General features: G+C 36.6%; 1 pseudogene; it reads right to left on the bottom strand.

The window, feature by feature from the left end:
• Positions 1-17,560, bottom strand: part of LOC100265212 (cytochrome P450 72A397-like) — a 46,980-nt pseudogene extending 29,420 nt beyond the window's left edge.
• Positions 17,561-19,159: the final 1,599 nt, after the last annotated feature.

Here is a 19,159-nt window from a genome sequence, read left to right on the forward strand (position 1 = left end):
ATCCTCCACAAAAGTGTTGGTGGAGGCCAAATGTCAAGAGCAACAATTATGGTCAATTAGGCCATATGGAGGAGGTATGCAAAAAAAAAAAAAAAAAAAAAAACAAACAAGGAGAGATCAAGGCTACAATTGTTGATCAATATCACGAAGAACAATTGTTTGTTGCCACCTGTTTTTCCAGCAAAAACATGTTTGAAAGTTGGCTCATAGATAGTGGTTGCACAAACCACATGACTTATGATCAAGGACTTTTTAGGGAACTCGATAAAATAACCGTTTCCAAAGTAAGAATTGGAAATGGGGAATACATCTCAGCAAGGGGCAAAGAGGTTGTTGCCATTGAAAGTCTCTCAGGTTTGAAACTTATCCCCGATGTTTTGTTTGTTCCTAATATTGATCAAAATATCTTGAGTATTGGGCAGCTACTTGAGAAAGGTTTCAAGGTGCTATTTGAGGACAAGTTCTGTATGATTAAGGATGCAAATGGAAAAAATGTGTTCTAGATCAAGATGAGAGGCAAAACCTTTGCCTTGAATCTGCTTGAGAAAGAGTAGGTTGTTATTTCTCAAGAAAATAATGTCACAATTTTATGGCATAAGAGATTGGGGCACTTTCATCATAATGGAGTGCTCTACATGAAGAATAATCAACTTACAGTAGGTCTACTTGACCTAAAGCAAAATCTTCCTACTTGCATAGCCTGTCAGTATAGAAAACAATCCAGACTTCCTTTCCCATAGAAATCTACATAGAGATCATCACACATGCTGCAACTTGTACACATTGATGTTGGAGGACCTCAGAGAACACCATCTCTAAAGGGCAGTAAGTACTACATTGCCTTTATAGATGATTACACCAGATATTGTTGGATTTTTTTCCTAAATTTTAAATCTGAGGTTGCTGATGTATTTTGGAAGTACAAGGCCCTAGTAGAAAACCAAAGTGGTGTCGTCTTGTAGGTTATAAGGACAGATAATGACACTGAATATACTTCTGAAATATCCAACAATTTCTATGAAGAAGTAGGCATAAAGCACCAACTGACTACACTTTACAGACCACAACAGAATGGAGTGGTGGAGAGGAAGAATAGTGGAGAGGAAGAATAGGACTATAATGGAGATGACAAGATGCCTTTTGCATGAGAAAGGGCTACCAAAAAAGTTTTGGGCTGAAGCCACAAACACTATAGTGTTTCTACTGAATAGACTCCCAACCAAAGCTTTTAAAAAAAAGACTCATTTTGAGGCTTGGTTTGGATATAAACCTCTATTATTAAACTTAAAAACATTTGGTTGCCTTTGTTTTAGTTATGTGCCTTAGGTGAAACAAGACAAGTTAGATAAAAAGGCAGAAGTTGGGATCTTCGTAGGAGACAACAACCAATCAAAGACTTATAGAGTTAATATGCCTCATGCTAACAAAGTCATTGTTAGCATAGATGTCAAATTCATGGAGGATGATAAATGGAGTTAGGATGCTAAAAAAAAAATTAGAATTTTGAGTTACTTGACGAAAATATTGATGACATTCCTATAAGAAGCACCAAATCACTTTTTGATATTTATCAAATGTGTAATGTGGTTGTGTTTGAGCCTGTAGGGTTTAATGAAGTTGTTGAGGATAAAAAATGAAGGGTTGTAACGTGGGAGGAGCTTAGAATGATAGAGAAAAACAACACTTAGGAGCTAGTTGATAGACCAACACATAAAAAGACCATTGGTGTCAAGTGGGTTTATAAAACCAAACTCAATTCTGATGGTTCTGTAAACAAACATAGAGCCTGGCTGGTTGTCAAAGGTTATGCTCAAATGTTCGGTGTGGATTTTTCATAAACCTTTGCACCTGTAGCTAGGTTGGATACAATAAGGATGCTGCTAGCTTTGGCTGCTCAAAATGGTTTGAAAATCTATCAGCTAGATGTAAAATCAGCTTTTCTAAATGGCTACCTTGAGGAGGAAATCTTTGTAGAGCAACCTGAATGATTTGCAGTAAAAGGCAAAGAAGACAAGGTTTATCAACTAAAGAAAGCCTTGTATGACTTGAAGCAAGCCCCCAGATCTTGGTACAACAGGATTAATGCACATCTGCTTGGTTTGGGGTTAAAAAAAGTCAGAGTGAATCCACACTTTATATTTGAAAAATTAATGCTGGCATACTTATTATTTCATTATATGTTGATGATTTGCTTGTAAAGGAAGCAATCAATTTTTAAGCTAAAATAGAGAAGGTCTTTGAGATGAAAGATCTTGGAGACATGTCTTATTTTCTGGGAATGGAAGTCCATCAGAATCAGCATGAGATATTCATCTATTAGCAAAAGTATGCAAAGGAAATTCTAAAACAGTTCAAGATGGAGGAATGCAAGGCCACATGCACACCTATGAATCAAAAAGAAAAGTTTTGAAAAGAAGATGGTGCTAAAAAAGTAAATAAAGAGTTATACAGAAGCATGATTGGATGTTTGATGTATTTGAGTACAAGAAGAACAAATATAATACATGTTGTAAGTCTACTCTCAAGATATATGCATTGTGCTAGTGAAATTCACTTGTAGGTAGCAAAACGTATTGTGAGATATATAAAAAACACTATCGACTTTGGCATCAAGTTCAAGCAGGTGCAGAATTTTCATTTTCATGGATTTTATGATAGTGATTGGGTTGGCTGCATTGATGATATGAGAAGCACATCAAGTTATTGCTTTAGTTTTGGTTCAAGTTTTTTTCTCTTGGTGCTCTAAAACATAGGATATCATGGCATAATCCATAGTTGAAGCAGAGTACATTGCTACTGTTGCTGCTGCAAATTAAGCACTTTAGATAAGAAAGCTACTAACAGACTTAAACATGGAGCAAACTAGGAGCACACAAGTCTTTGAGGACAATCAAGCTGCAATTTCAATTGCAAGTAATCCAGTATTCCATGGTAGGACAAAGCACTTCAAAATCAAGTTTTATTTCTTAAGGGAAATACAACTTGATGGAGAAGTAATTTTGGTACATTGTAAAACAGAAGTAAAAAATGTTAATATTCTAAAAAAAGCTCTACCAAAAGCTAGGTTTGAATTTCTCAGAAAAAGACTTAAAGTTTGTAGCTCCCAAGTCAAGGAGGAGTGTTAAGCAAAATACCTTAGTAGCTATAATCATGTTGGAAGACGTGTGAAAGTTGGTGTCAACTGAGGAAGCTTAAGAATTTGTTAAGAAGGTTGCTGAGGTGTGAAGAGATGCTGAAATTGAGGTTGTAACCATAAAACAACTTAGTCAATGAAGTTGATAGAGTTTCATGGAGCTGTTATGCTGTTGTTGCTATTTTATAGGAAATAGTTGTTAGTTCCAACTATTTTTGTCGCTTTTCTATTGTTTTCTATTGCAAACTTGTGTAAAAATGTTGCATTGATCATTCAATAAGAGTAGACATTTTCGTTGTCTCAAATACAACTTTTGGTTGTTGCTTCCAGCACTTCTAGATTCTAAAACCTACAGATTCTATGAATTTTAATGATATTCCATCATTTCTAGGTCTCTCAAACCTTCAATTTAGTAGGGTTACAAAACATAGCATCTCTATTTGGCATTTCATCAAACGCCTTTCTCACTTTTTCTTGATCCACATGGGCATAAATCACTCTCAACTATTAACACAAACAACATAGATTTTAGCTAATTACAAACCAAATTGATATATCACCCCTAGTAGTTGTAATTTCCTTCATTAATTGCCTTCCCATTTCCACATCTCTTTTTTTACGCAACCCATAAAAAAATTTCATGAAATTTGAGTCTAGGTAGGAGAAAGCACGAATCTCAGTGCACAAAAATTTGATTTCAATCATTCACAAAAAAAAATTAATTTTATGGAAAAACATTAAAATAGTAAAATAACAAATTGAGAAGGACTTTCTAAGAAAATATAATCAAAGGAAAACAAGGTAATCAAAAGACTCATATAATGTTTTACTTCCATTTTCTAAGTAACTAAATAGAAATGTTGAAATGAAAGTACCTCCAACTATGGATGTAAAGAGTCATTGTTAATGAGAAAATGGTGAGAATTGGAATCATGAAAAGTGTAGAAGAAGACTGTTTGGACTATGGAGAGTGAAGGAGAAAGAGAATGCTTGTTGAAAAGGAAAGAGTGGGTTATTGGGTAACACTTAAGGTTATTTTAGGTATATTTGAAAATTTTAAAAGTATTTTTTTTTTAAATAATCAGCTCTTAAGTGCTTTTCTAAAAATTACTTCAAGTGATTTTTTTCTTTTAAAGGTTTTTAAAAGTGTTTTTGAAATCTTGCCAAACATCTATTTTTCACCCAAAAAAAAACTCTTTTAATTATTAAAAATGCTAGACACTCTTCTTAAAAATACTACTAAACAAGTTCTTAATAGGATTTTATTTATTATCGCATGTTTCTTAGTCTTTAACCAAGGATATGTCTATACTTCAAAATAAAAGAAGGGACACAATTTTATTCTAACCATCCTTCAACCTTATTTTCTTTAAATATCTACTAAAATGGGATTACTATGATTTCACCCCAATTCCAACTCCCTTTTCTACAAAAAGTAAAACTAATTTTTTGGGAATACGTATGCAAAGGTAATGGCATAGATGAAGTTGTAAATGGAGATTAATGGAAGTGATAGAAACGGGATTATGCTAGGGTTTTAGAGCCAAAGAGGATGGGTTGGTGATGGTGGGTCTTAAGGGAAGTGATAGAGAAGTTGGGAATTAAGGTTAGATTTAAGGTTAAGGTTAGGGCTAGGGTTTCATCAATGGATGGTGATGAAGATGAAGATATGGACATCCCTTGCAAAATCTACCAATATAATTAGTTTCTACTATATAATCAACTAAAATTGGAATCAATTCTCCTTCTCAAACTATGATAATATGACTTTAGATGGTTTTTGATAATGATTTCTTTTCCTCTCAATGAAACTATAGATCAATTATATGTTTCAACCCAAATAAGGGATCCTTAGAATCCCTTAATCTTTAGTTTCTATTTAGATTAAGGAATAAGAGATCCCTAAGATCTTTTAATCTTTAATTTCTATTTAGTTTCCTATATAAAATAAGAAGAGTGTAATGGGGAAAGAAATGGAAAAATAATCTCAATATGAAAAATTGGTTCTCTCAATTTTGCATCTTCTCTTTGAGTCATAAGAATTGGTGTTAGAACACGATCTTGGCACCAATCATGGATGAAGGGACTAGAGTGTAAGAACAACATAGACTTGAAGATACTATTAAATAGTTGAAAAAATCATTGGATAAACAAGCGACTACCTCATTAGAACTATCAAAGATGGTTGCAACCATAAACTTGAAATTTAAACACATGAATTCAAGAATAGAGAAGTCAAGTAATGGGTACAATGCCTCAATCAATAGAAGCAAGACAAACTATCATTCATATGGCATAAACTCCATTCAATCCAGGTTTTCCAAACTCAAATTTCAAAATTTTGGAGGTGAGAATTGGGAATTAGGAAAAGGTAGGATTGGCTTCATTACATTTAAAAGGAAGGGCCTTAGAAAGGTTTCAAGGGTACAAGGCTAGTAACAAGGAAATCAACTGGACACAATTTTATATAGTTGTTGTTTCTAGGTTTAGCCCTAGTGTTTATGATAGCCTTATGAGGTAAATAACCAAATTGAAATAGGTTTATACGATTATGGCATACAAAAATTAGTTTAAAGTATTGATGACCAAAACTAATGGGTTATCAAAGGAATTTTTTGTCTAGTATTTCATTAGTATCTTGAAAGAGGCAATTAAAAATCAAGTCACCATGTTTCAACCGATCACACTAGCCCAAACCATCGAATTAGTCTTGTTGCAGAAATGAATAGTGGAAGTAATTCTCAAGGAAGTCAAGGACTCTAACGAAAGTGAGGATAGTACAATGAACTTTACAAGAATCATAATGAATCATAATAACAAATTACCACCCTTAAGAAGATTTCAGTTGTAGAAGTGCAAGAGAGATGAAAAAAATGTTTTGTTATTATTGTGATGAGAAGTATAAGTCTGGCTATATATATAAAATGAGACAATTTTTTCTACTAAATGGTCATAGAAGTGAAGGGAAAGCAACGTGTGAAGCTAAAAATGATATCAGGAGGATGATCTTATGGCTTTAATAAATGCAATATTTGGTTCAACATCTCATCAAACCATGAGAATCTGTGGCAACATAAAAAGGAAGGTCGTGACCATACTAATTGACTTAGGAAGAACCCATAACTTTCTTGATCTCGTAGTGGCCAAAAGAACAAGATGCTCAATACAAACTACCGACCCCATGAAGGTGGCAATAACAGATAGAACTAGAATTACTAGTGATGCAATTTGTCAGCAATGATAGGATAGAACCCTTAAAAGCATGACATAATGTAATAAACTGGGAATTCATTATTTATTCAATGATATTCCAATTTCAGTTTTATCTATCCTTATTCCATGTATTATACTTTATGAACTTTTTTGTCCGCATCTTTTGCATTATATGTGACTTAGGTGGATCAGGAGTTGCATAGAAGATCTAAGTCATGAGTTCCTTGTAAATAGATGACTAGTTCACAACCAATTTATGGGTCTAGGCAATCCATTAGAGGTTTCGGTGCACCACTTCCTAATTAGAGGGATAACTGGTCTTGGCTATTAGGATGAGTTTTACTAATATGTATGGATGCACATTGGGCAGGACTGATTATAAGCTTAAGGCTATCAAGTAGTCATGACTTCACCAAGTTGTTTCATTATGTTGTTTCTCAACCTTGAGAGAATATTGCATTTGTGTAGAAGTTAGCAGTGCTTTTGATCTACGGGTAAAATCGTAAGCTAATCATATGCTCTTTATGGATTGGATCACTATTGACGGATGCCAGTAGCAATAAGTATTCTAAATAGAGACACCATGATATCTCTTAGGAATAAGACAGTGTGTATCCTTGGGTGATCCTAAGGAGGTGTGTTCATGGAAACTATGGTCATAATAGTTCCTTATGTGGAACTTGACATAGGCTCTTTGAAAGTTAAGATATGTCAATTGAATACACAATAGGAGAATCTGTAACTCAAGGATGGTAGAGGTAGTCTTAAAAAGCTTATAGCTTTCACTTTATTAGACTACGAACACCAATTCATGGGGAGACTAAACATAATGGATAGCAAGTCATGGACTCGAGCACTTGGTGTCTTATTATTATTTACATAGGATATTTGAGTTCAATTGATTCTCTATAGTGGGATGTTGAATCCACTTTAGAATTGGATTATGAGAGAACTAGTATTTCTATAGGTCCTAGTGGTCTTTGTTTTGAGCTCATATACCTTGTTGGCACTGATTATGAGGGTCAGATTGGCTTTAGGTTCACTTTTGTACATAAAGGTGTTTTGGTAATCACACAAGGTTGCACAAAGGTAAGTGAGCAAAGTCTTTGGATTAGGCTAATTGATTAATTAGTAGGCCCTATTGGGTTAACTAATCAATTAGGACCCATTTTGGGATAGATTAAGTGACCTAAGCCCTTAGTGAACTCAAGTCACTTAAGTCTAATAGGAAACCACATAAATACCCCCTTAGGGGTTAGGGTTCCCATTGCTTTTTCTAGAGATCCATATTCCATCTCTAGAGAGAGAGAGAGATTCATAGCATGTACTCTTCCTTCTATCCCCACCAGAAGTGTGTCAAGATCAAGTTTCGAGTCATTTGGCGAAAGACTTCGGGTTTATGAGACTTCTACGATTTCATTCTTCATCTTCACCATGTAGATTTGATTCACAAACATCCGAATCTAAGGTATGGATTTTGTTTGCACTTTCTGAATCCCTTTAAAGTTTAAAAATGTTATTTTTCCGTTGTGCAAAGGATTTAGAAAAAGCCTAGGATAGTTATGCATATTCCTAACTTGATCCGATCTTAGGAAACAAAGAGATCCTAGTTTTTCCCATTAGGCAATTGACATGGAACATGCAAGGGAAGAAATTTTAGATAGATTTGAGGCTCATCCTTTTGAGTGGGTGCGATATGGTATTGGGAATTCAATGGCCAACTGAATTGGGACTCATATTGTGGGATTTCAGGAATTTTAAATTTGAATTTATTGTTGATGGAAGGAAATTCGTGTTAAGAGGTACAACTATAGGTCCTAAGAAGTTAGTTTCAACTAATGAAATTCAAAATTATTGAAGGCATATGTCTCAAGCATCTACAATTCAAAATTTCACTATACAAGGGAATGAGGAAAATAAAGTTGAAAATGAACAACATGGCAGCTGTCCAACTCATTTCCAAATAATGTAACATAGAAAGATGCTTACTTTCAACAAAAGTTTCCATAGTTTCAACCTTGAGGACAATGCTTCTTTTGATGGGGGAGAGAATGTTACAACCCTGAATAAAGGATCCCTGGGATCCCTTAATCTTTAGTTTCTATTTCTGTTTAGTTTCTACTTCTATTTAAATTGGGGAATAAAGTATCCTTAAGATCCCTCAATCTTTAGTTTCTATTTCTATTTAGTATCCTATATAAAATAAGAAAAGTGTAATGGAGAAAAAAATGAAAAAAAAATCTCAATAAGAAAAATTTGTTCTCTCAATTTTGTATCTTCTCTTCATATCATAAAATTCTACATGTAGATTTTCTCCTTCTAAATCTCTATATGATACAAAATCAATTCTTTTTTACTCCAATTCCAAGTATGTATTTATAGAAATAGGTATGCTTTGACTCTCAATGAACACATTTTTTCAATTTTTCTACCTACCTAAGTGGAAATAACATAAGGTAACTAAACTTGCTTTGAGATTAATTATGGTTTTGACAATACAAAACTAGGTATAGTACAAGACCTCCTAAACAAAGTTTCTAGCATTAATGAATTCAAAAGAAGCTGGGTAAAACAAGTTTCTACTCACCATCCCAAACATCCCTTTAGATGTATTGTATGATAGAGGATTATTCTTTTATTATTATTATTATTATTATTATTATTATTCTTTTTTCTTTTTCCTTTTAATGGTTTGGAGCAAATTCAAATGGCATTATAGAAGTAGAATTTCCTAATTTAATTTGTTGGACAAATTTGTTTTGGTTTTGCTATATTTTATGTTTTGAATACATAGAAATTGAAATATAATAAGATAACAATTATAATGTATTTTTAAGGGGAAAATGTTTTTATCTTCTATAATTAAAAAAAAAAAAAAAACAACAACAACATCAACAACTACAATAATATAGACATTTGCAATTTTTTTTAAAGTGTCTTTGTTAGGACATTGAGTTCTATTTGTATGTTGGCAATTTTGTTCCGATTTATTTTTTGCCTTAGAAATCTTTTTAGATAGTGACTTACTTTCCATTGAAGATCAAGGATTGCTACTTGTCCAACTGGAAAATCACAGGCATGTCTAAAAGATTTGACTTGTAGCAAATTAGGGTTCTAAAAGGTATAAAGAGGATCGTTATTCTTTTTTTTTTTGGAATAAAATTGATTTTTATTTATCTTTGTCAAAAAGGCAGGATTGCTCAAGCAAGGAATAACACTCAAGCGTTAGGATGCTCGAGCACTTGACTAGCGCTCGAATGCCCGAGTTGCTTAAGTGATGGTTAAGTGGACTCGGCCTCGAGCTCTCGAGCATTCATACCAATTCTACCAAAGATTAGCATAATATTTTTGGAGATTTCATGCAAATCCTTTCTGGAAACCTTGAGATACCGACTCTCTTCAACCTTTAAGCCTATATGTACCCCATTATGGCCATTCTAAAGTTAGGAGATTGATTTATTGTCGTAATTGATAGAGAGTCTCCTAAATAGAAAGCCTAATGAACCACACGATTCCTAATCTCTCATTTGAAGGATAATCTAGGGTTGAAAACTTGCATCCCTTCAGTAAGGTTGAAGAGTACTCAGTGGAGTAATTAGAGATTATTGCATCACAGACGTCAATGAAGTTGTAGGTATTAGAGGGTAAGTCTTTAGGATAAAACGACGAGGTAAATTTGTGTAACTTGATCTTGTATAGTGGATTTTGATTAACAATCTTAGACCTCGTGGTTTTTTTATCTCCACAGTAGTGCATGGATTTTCCATGTAAAAATCATTGTGTCCATTGTTATATCTTGTGATTATCATGATTGTTTGGATTTTTTTTATCTCTAATATTATCTCATAGGGTAAAAATTGAGTATAACATATAATCTTTTTTTTAGAATTCTTTTAATTACACCCATTCACCCCCCTCCTCTCTTTGGGTGTTACCCTACTAGACTTGGCTTTTTCAGTCTCAAATACTACAATAGCATTTTTTTACTTAAGTTATAAATGGAAAAAGTTATAAACCCAAGATAACTTGCTAAAAAAGTGAGAAATAATAAAGGACTCGTGTTAGAGTATAAATAGTTAATCTATTCTAGGCTTAATATAGCTCCAATGTCAAACATGAATACTTAATTATTTATTATATTTTGAAAATAAAGTAAGTATTTTTTATATAAAAAATGAAACAACTTTTCTAGAACAACACAAGGCACTAATGCATATAGTTGGTAACAAGTTGGAGAAAGAAAATAATGTGGAGAAATAAAACAACATGTAGAAAGAAACAAAATGGAGAGAAAGAAAATGACTAACAAAAAAGAAAATAGAGAAATTATAGAAAATAAGATAATTAAACTTATTTTCATAAAAATAATATATTTTCGAAAAATAGAAAATTTCATTCATATTCTCTTTTTCACTTATTTTAAAAATAAAAGTAAAAATTAATATTTATCAAATATATAAGATTAAGATTGAGATATAAACTTTTTATAATCTAAACTATTATTTTCATTTTAAACAAGAAAGTTCGATGTGACATAATAAAATTTGTACACAAAATTTAAATTATCTCTATTCATATAGAATTATATATAGGTATAGATTCATTTCAAAATTCGAATAATTATTTGAATTTTACATTTAAATTTTATTTTAAAATTTAAAACTTAATTATTTTGTAATAGGGTATGTGTCATAAAATTGAAGCTTATATATATAAATGCCTCCACTTCCATACCTCTCATAAAATTGGAGCCTACTTTTTTTGTTTTCTTTTGTGTGTTTATAAATGTCTCAAATTCCATATCTAGTTGTGATATAGTTTTGTAGATGATTGTGATTGAAGTATACTTTCTTTTGATATGTTTCCCTCCATACAAATCTATTTAAAAGAAAAAAAAAACACAAAGTGTGGACCCCGCATTTCGGCTCATGCGTTTCCCACTCGATGGTGAAACTCGCTTTTTAAATTAAAAAATGATTTTTTGTTGTTGATTAAGAAAAATGACTTAGAGTCGCCACTTATTTTGTTTTATTTTTAAAGGGTAAACAAAATAAGAAAGAAAACCCTAAGTGTAACTCCTTATTTCGGAAAAGGTGATATGTGAAAAACCGGATCGGGTTTGGGGGTTAGGTTACTTATCAGGAAGGTACGGTAAAAAAAAAACCGTAGCACCCTTCTAAGCCCCTAAAACGGGTCTCTTCTAATAAAATGAAGCTGACATGGCCATTGATGAGGAAATCAATGAATACCCGGAACTATCATGCACATATGAGAATCAGAATATACGTAACGAATGATCAGAATGAGTGAATGCGTACCTGGGCAGCAAACTGCAACGCGCTATCATGTGTGGACCCCGCATTTTCGACTCATGCTCGAATGCGTTTCCCACTCGATGGCGAGCTCGATTTTGCCAATTGATGAATAAATCAATGAATACACAGAGTGATCTTGCACATGTGAGAATCAAAATATGCATATAGAAATACCAGAATGGGAATAGATGCGTACCTGAGCGACGAACCACTAGGCGCTATCAAGAAAGAGGGTTAGTGCACAATTAAGGACTAATAACATGCATGTAAGAGAGCAGGATAAATCAATCATGTATCATAATCAAATCAAATCAATCAGTCAATCAATCAATCGGTCACATATGTGGGGGCCCCCACCAAAGCCCGTTTATTTTGCATGAATTAATTCCAATAACTCCATTACTTGGAATTACGGAATTTAATCCTTGCTTATTTAAAAACATTTTAAAATCCGGGAAGTCTTGAAAGTTGCATGCCGAAGAGAGGTGGCATCAAATTTTATTGAAAAACAGGATTTTTGGAACTCAAAGGAAACGTAAGGATGAAAGATGGAAATTATTTAAATTATTTGAAAACCGACATAAAAAAAAATTATTTGCAAGAAAGGTATCAGGAAATTATTTTTTTAAGCCAAAAGATTGAGGGAATGGGAGGTGACACGTGGCCCAAAAGGTGGCCATGCAGCTGGGTGTATAGAGTAGATGGCAAGTGGACCCCTGAGTCATTTTGTTTGACAAACAGCTTGCTGTTGTAGTCTGCATCCATATTGATAATACCCAAACTTGGAGCGCTGACCTTATTTTTCATTGGAGACATCAAATGACGTGTTTCATGGTGGTGAGGCACGTACACTGCTGCAAAATGGGTGACTTTGCTCCTATGACTCATGTTTTCTCCTCTTGAGTTGTTCATCTGGGAATATACAATAATTTTCCAGCACAAACATTCAGAATCTGGATTCCTTTCACTCAATTTATCTGCTACCACTTCTGATATATTCAGCTCGAACCAGGGTCGTTCATGTTCTCGGTATATTTCCCTTATACCCTGGTCAACATGGAATTCGCGGAAACTGCTTGGTTGATCTGCATTAAATGGAATTAGTGAGCTCAGTGATAGCAAATCTAGCTCAGCACTTGCTGCTAATTGCCTTTGTTCGCGCAACTCCCTTCCTTTTGAAGGTCGTTACTTCCACCTCGAGCCAAGCCAGTCTGGATGTCTCCCCTAATTGAGCATTCAGAATACTCAAAGAATCTAGACTGCGACAGATGACCTGTCTGACCTTCGCATGCTATGTGCTTGCTGCACTGAGCTTTGCTCCACCGTTGAAGGCGACGCTGGAGGTAGCAACGACACAGGTCTGAATGACGGTGTTCTCCTGCCTTATGAAGGGCTGCTTAGGGAATTGGAAAACTCACAACCACTTAAAGTTCCAAATTGACTGCCACCATTCGAAACTAAGCCTTCATCTGATTCAAAAATGTCTCGGCTTTAACATCCATTAGAGCCTTTGTCCTGATGTTAATAGAATCTGGATCATATTGCTCAGAAAAAGATTTCGGTGCTTTGCTTCCCCCAGAGAACCCAGCTATCCTTGAAAACTTTGTCTCATATTGAATTCCCAAAACAACCAGTGGGATTGCTACAGCTGGACCATTTCCCCTTTTGACCAACGTGGCTGTTAAAGCTGGAAGATGAGGTCAGAGGTGTTCCATGATATCCTTGTTCGAGATCCCTTAACATTCATTCCAACAGCTACCGATTTGCACCCTTCAGTAGACATTGCTCGGGTAAGGACTGTAGCATAGGCGGTACCATCTCTTGCCACATTATTAATGGTATTTGCAACCTATTTTGCAAGGCTTGCACAAATATTCTTGACTGTAGCATTAAGCCTCGAACTTCAACCCCGAATCTGATGTCTTTAGCAGTATGGTTCCTGCCCTAGTTCAGCCTACTACCGATATGATGGGTGTTGTGCCAAGTGGTCTGAACCTTAGGAGCAAGACTGGTGACGAGTGTGAAGGTGATGGGTGATGTTCACTTGCACCATGCCCTTTTCTAATTGGAGATATCACCAATATAAAGCAGGGTGGATTTTCTGATGAGAGATTTCTATGTCCTAGAGTGGTTCATGTCGCATGGGCATAGGGATTAATGAAGGGGCATGATGATGCCAGACGGGTATGAGTTGTTGATAACGGATGTGAGGGATAGTAGGCTCTACTAACAGATGAACAATGTCATGCAAGCCTTGCACAACAAAATGCGGAGAGCACAGTACCCGAGAATACTTCCTTTGTCCCCTTCAACTCATTTTCTGCTTGAACACTTCCTCTTCCTCTCATCCTTAGATGACATCTCTTCTTTCAAAGGTATCTCTTCTCTCAAAACCCATATAATGAACAAGATCCAGGAACAGAGGTGGCCTCAACCATGAAAAGAAATGCATGAAAACAGAGCACAAAGGGAAACAAATATAAAGGTCCTCAAAGGAAGATTCACATCATGAGTCATCAGTGAACCTTCCTATTAGGTGAGGAAAAACAGCATCAAATGCAAACATTGGTGGGGTTCTCGGGCATTTCATAGTCACAAATAGAAACAGAACATATTAAGATTGACAATGGCAGGTATGAATTCAGGATTATATCTCAACAAGCAACAAGTGGCCTTCATTATCCACCCCAAGCAAAACAACAAATATCCAAATATCAACAAGCAATGCAGAGGGATAGCAAGGATCCAAATCAAACAATAAACCTGTTGCCTTCATACCTGAGAATGTCCTTCTCCAGTAAGGCTCTGTTCTTCTACAAACACCTCAAGTTCCCCTTTAAAATCAACGAAAACTAATGAGACAGCAGCACCTCTTCTACTCTCCAAACACACAGCTCTCTCCCTCTTAATTTTCTCTCAAACTAAACAGCCACCTAAAATCCTCCATCAACCTCTCTCTCAAAACTCCTCCTGTGAAAACTCTCCCCTCTCTCAGGTTCCTCTAAACGGCAGCCAATAGCACCCCTACCTCTCACAGTTTGCTGCTCCCTGTTCTCTCCTCCGATAGCCTCTCCTCTAAGCTAGAAACTTATCCTCAAACTCTCACCCTTTTCTCCTCTGATTCCCCTGTTTTTCTCTCTCTCTAGTCTCCCTCAGTAACCAGCCTGGAGACCCTAGTTCTCTCCCAAGCTCTCCTCTCTCGTTCCCCCAAGCAAAGGCCCCCCTAACAATATCTCCCGGTAGCCTCCTTCTTTTGCTCTCTAGCCTCAAAACTCTCTCTGGAATCCCTCAGACTTCAGCAGCCCAGGTACCTCTCTCTTCTGATTTTTCTCTATTTTCTCTCTAAAAATCCTCCCCCTTGAGTAACCAGCCTCCTCCTTACCCAAGCAAAGGATCCCCTAAAAAAATATCTCTAACGGCCTGCTCAGAGAGCTCCTGCAGCTGCCAGACGACACCCCCTTCCAGCTGCCTGCCTCCAAAATATCTCATAACTGCCTGAAGAATCCCTTTACAGGTGTCACCCTCTGGTTTGCCTCTCAAATCCACTACTTGATCCTTTAGCAGCCTGTCAAGAGGCACCATGCGGCCTCCTCAAGTTGCTCCACCTGGAAAAATTTGCTACAACAATTACCTCCCAAAGTGGGGGTCTACATCATGGAATGGGGTTAGTGAATAAATGCAGAATGATTATATGTATATCAAGGAATAGAGTGAATCAATCACGCATGGCAAACAAATAAATAAATCAATCAATCAATTATGAAGTCGAGTATATGGGGCCCCCACCAAAGCCCGTTTTATCTTGCCTGAATCGATTCCGATAACTCCATTGCTCGGAATTACAGAACTTGATTCCTTGCTTATTTCAAAACATTTTAAAAATAGAGGAAGTATGAAAAATTGCTTGCCAGAAATAAAAGTGGCAGCAAAGCTTTATCAAAAATGTGATTTTGGAACCTAAGGAAAATGCTCTAAGGATGAAGAAAAAGGTGGAACATCGGTTGGATAGAATTCCGGATGTGAGATATCCAGAGAAGGTGGAACGTCGGCGGATAGGATTCCAGGCGTGAGACACCCGGTGATTACTACCAAAAATTGCTATTTTTTAGACCTAATTATAATGGTTTTAAGCATCTTTGAGTAGTAATCATATTCATTTAACCTAATTAATTCATTAAGGTCCTTAGTAATTGGTTTTAACCATTTTGTGGCAAGTTTACATGTTTTTATCAGCTTATGAATCAATTCAAGCATGCCAAATGATGGAGGAGCTACTTGGACAAGTTAAAGCAATGATTTTGGAAGTTTACAGGCTTGAATTTCAAGTGGAAACACGAGCACAAACAAAGGGATAGCCATTTCGCAAGGCAAGGCAAAGTACCTTGCCAAAATGCAATTTTCGCAAGGTGAATTTACTCATGATGCGAAAATAAGGCACTTCGCATCATGAGTAATTCACCTTGCTAAAATTTAGCAAGGTGCCTTTTACCTTGCCAAATTACCTCTGTTTCTCCACGCACGCACCATCGACTTCCCAGATATTTTTAGCTTGATATTTTCTCGTGTAAATTCCTTTTGTAACCTTGTATTCAGCCGACATAAGGCTTTATCTTGTAATTTTGCTATATATAGAGGTGCACAACACCTCCAAAAGATATTGGGGATCGATCCTCTGTACATTAACTTAGAAATATATAAAGCTCTGTTTTTCTCTCTTCTCCTGTTCTTCCCCATTTCTATTTTCTTAGTAACCAAACAACCTCTGAGGGCTTTTCCTTAGAGGATAATTGGCTAAAACTTTTAGTTTCTCAAAGTATGGATGTTATGGGATGGCTTGGATGCAATCCCATGGAAATTTCTCGCACCTAGAAGGTAAGGTAGTCGTTTTTCATTAATGGTTCATTAATGCAAAGTTTGGTTTTTATTTCCTTTGGACAACTTCCAACGGCCAATACTTGATAAGCTTTTGGATTTCTATCCATTAGTTATCTCCTACGAACTATTGGAAGGTGAATTTTTCAATTCCAAGTTTTACATTAATCCGTTAGAACCAATTTCAATGGCCATTGAAAGGTGAGTTTATCACCTGGAATGACTTTGAGCTGCCAATATTTGGTAAGCTTTTGGTTTTAGACCATTAGTTATCTCTTACGAGCCATTCAAAGGAAGTCTAAGATGAATAACCATTGATGAAATTCACTACCATCTGTTTTGCCATTTTAAAGGATTAAAACTTGATTTGCTAAATCCATACCGGTTCGGGAATCAAGCATCACCATAGTTGCAACCCCAACGCGAGGAGCCTATCTTGAGATTTCCAATTTGCATAAGAGCCAGAGCATAGCTATCCTATCTTTGAGAAACTTGCTTTTACACCCTTTCATTTTAGTCTTTAATGTTAGCTTAGATTAGTTTAAATCTTTCTAAAACATTTACATCTTCTTTTAAAGCTAACATCCATAAGAAAATCACCTATTTTCCTAATTTGAATATCACTAGTGTTTGCGAAAACCCTTCCCAGTGAACGATCCTAGAACCACTATGCTATAGTAGTTTGGCTACTTTAGTAATAGTATTTAAGGTATAAATTTTGTTGATACGCCTTCAAAGCTAAGCTACCATGAGTCGCATCACCCGGGAAAGGTGGAACATCGGCGGATAGGATTCCGGATGCGAGGCATTCGGATGGAATGACAGCGGAGAGGACTCCGGGTGTGAGACACCCGAGGAAGGTGGATCGTCGGCGGATAGGATTCCGGGCGTGAAACACCCGGGGAAGGTGGAACGTCGGCGGATAGGATTTCGGATGCCTTGCATCCGGATGGAATGACGGCGGAGACGACTTCGGGTGTGAGACACCTGGGGAAGGTGGATCGTCGATGGATAGGATTCCGGACATGAGACACCCGGATGGAAATGACGGCGCAGAACGATTCCGGGTGTGAGACACTCGGATAGAAATGGCAGCACAGAAGGGATTCCGGGTGTAAGACAGTCGAATGAAAATGGCGGTGGGGAAGGATTCCAGGTGTGAGACACCCGGATGGAAATGGCGGCGCAGAAGGATTCCAGGTGTGAGACACCCGGATAAGGTAGAATGTTGTTACGAGTAGCATGAAGGATAGGTATGGGTTGTGTGGATATGGGGGCTTGGGTGAGTGGTTTTAATGGGTATGCGAAAAAGTGAAGGATAGCATGCACCCAAGAGACCCCATGTACGTGGGGGGAGTGGGGTGGAGAATGAATGAGAGGAAAAGGAGTGCAGTGGAGGATGCCCGATTCCTATAAGCTTGAGTGAGGAAATGGGTATGACGACCTAGAAAGAAAGGTATATAGATGAACGATGGGTATGGGGATGCTGATGAGGTGAGCTTTGCCGCCACGAAAACTACTCCAGATTCTCTAGGATCTCTTTCGAGTAGGGATGAGAAAATGGATGCGTACCATGGACGGATATCAAGAAACAGGGGAAGTAGAGAAACAGAGCGTGAAAGAAGACGAATAAACAAAGAAAAAAAAGAATCTCAGAAAATCCATTTCATGGATCATCCATGAACCTTCTGTGCAGGTGAGTAGATCATGTCAAATGCAACCACCCCCCTGATTCTCAAGCATTACGTAATCATAGTAGGATTAGAGTAAGTAAAAATGGACAGTGGCAAACACAAATACAAGGTCATACTTCAACAAGTAGACTGGTGGCCTTCATTATCCACCCTAAACAGATCAATGAGTATTCAAATATTCACAAGAGATGTAAAAGAGTGATAGTCATACCTGAAAGCCTCTTCTCCCGCTAGGCGTCTCTGGCTAAACTCTCCTCTCCTCTCCCCTCTGTCTCCCTTTTTCCTGGATTCACCTTCCTTAGCAAGTCAGTACCTGCCTCCTCCTATTCATGCATCAGCCAGTATGGCTTGCCCAACTACCGTCACTGTTGTTGTACGCTTCATGCAGACGACATCAAGCTCCCAGCTGGGGGTCCCCTACCCTATCTCAAAAAATGTAATCCAAAACCAAGAAAAAAACCGCTCCCCCCTCCTCACAAAAAGCTCATCTCTAACAACCAAAAAGCTCCTCCGAATATCCTCCAACAGGTGTCTCCACCCCATTGCATTTCCAAACCACTACCTGGTTCATTGACCACCCAACCAGGAAGCAACATCTGGCTCTTCAAGAGCCCTCCACTTGGCCAGAAGCGTGAACTGCAGCAAATGAAAAAAACGAGCCCCATATGGGGGTCTACACAAACAAAGACAACAACAGATGAAAATAATTATTCATCTGTTAGTGCAAAATATGAAAGAGAAGACAACAGTGTGCATCTTCACTATGACTGAGGATCAAATTCTCTTTGAGATTGATATAAATTATTTATAGCTTCATTGTTCATGGAGAGTTGATTCAGTAGTGTCTTCCATTTGAAGACATACAAAAATGGTTAGAATTATCTATTCATTTCAAGAGATAACTTGCATCTATGACCCTTATACTCCCATGA

Source organism: Vitis vinifera, chromosome 19 (assembly GCF_030704535.1).
Source record: "Vitis vinifera cultivar Pinot Noir 40024 chromosome 19, ASM3070453v1".
NCBI lineage: Eukaryota > Viridiplantae > Streptophyta > Magnoliopsida > Vitales > Vitaceae > Vitis > Vitis vinifera.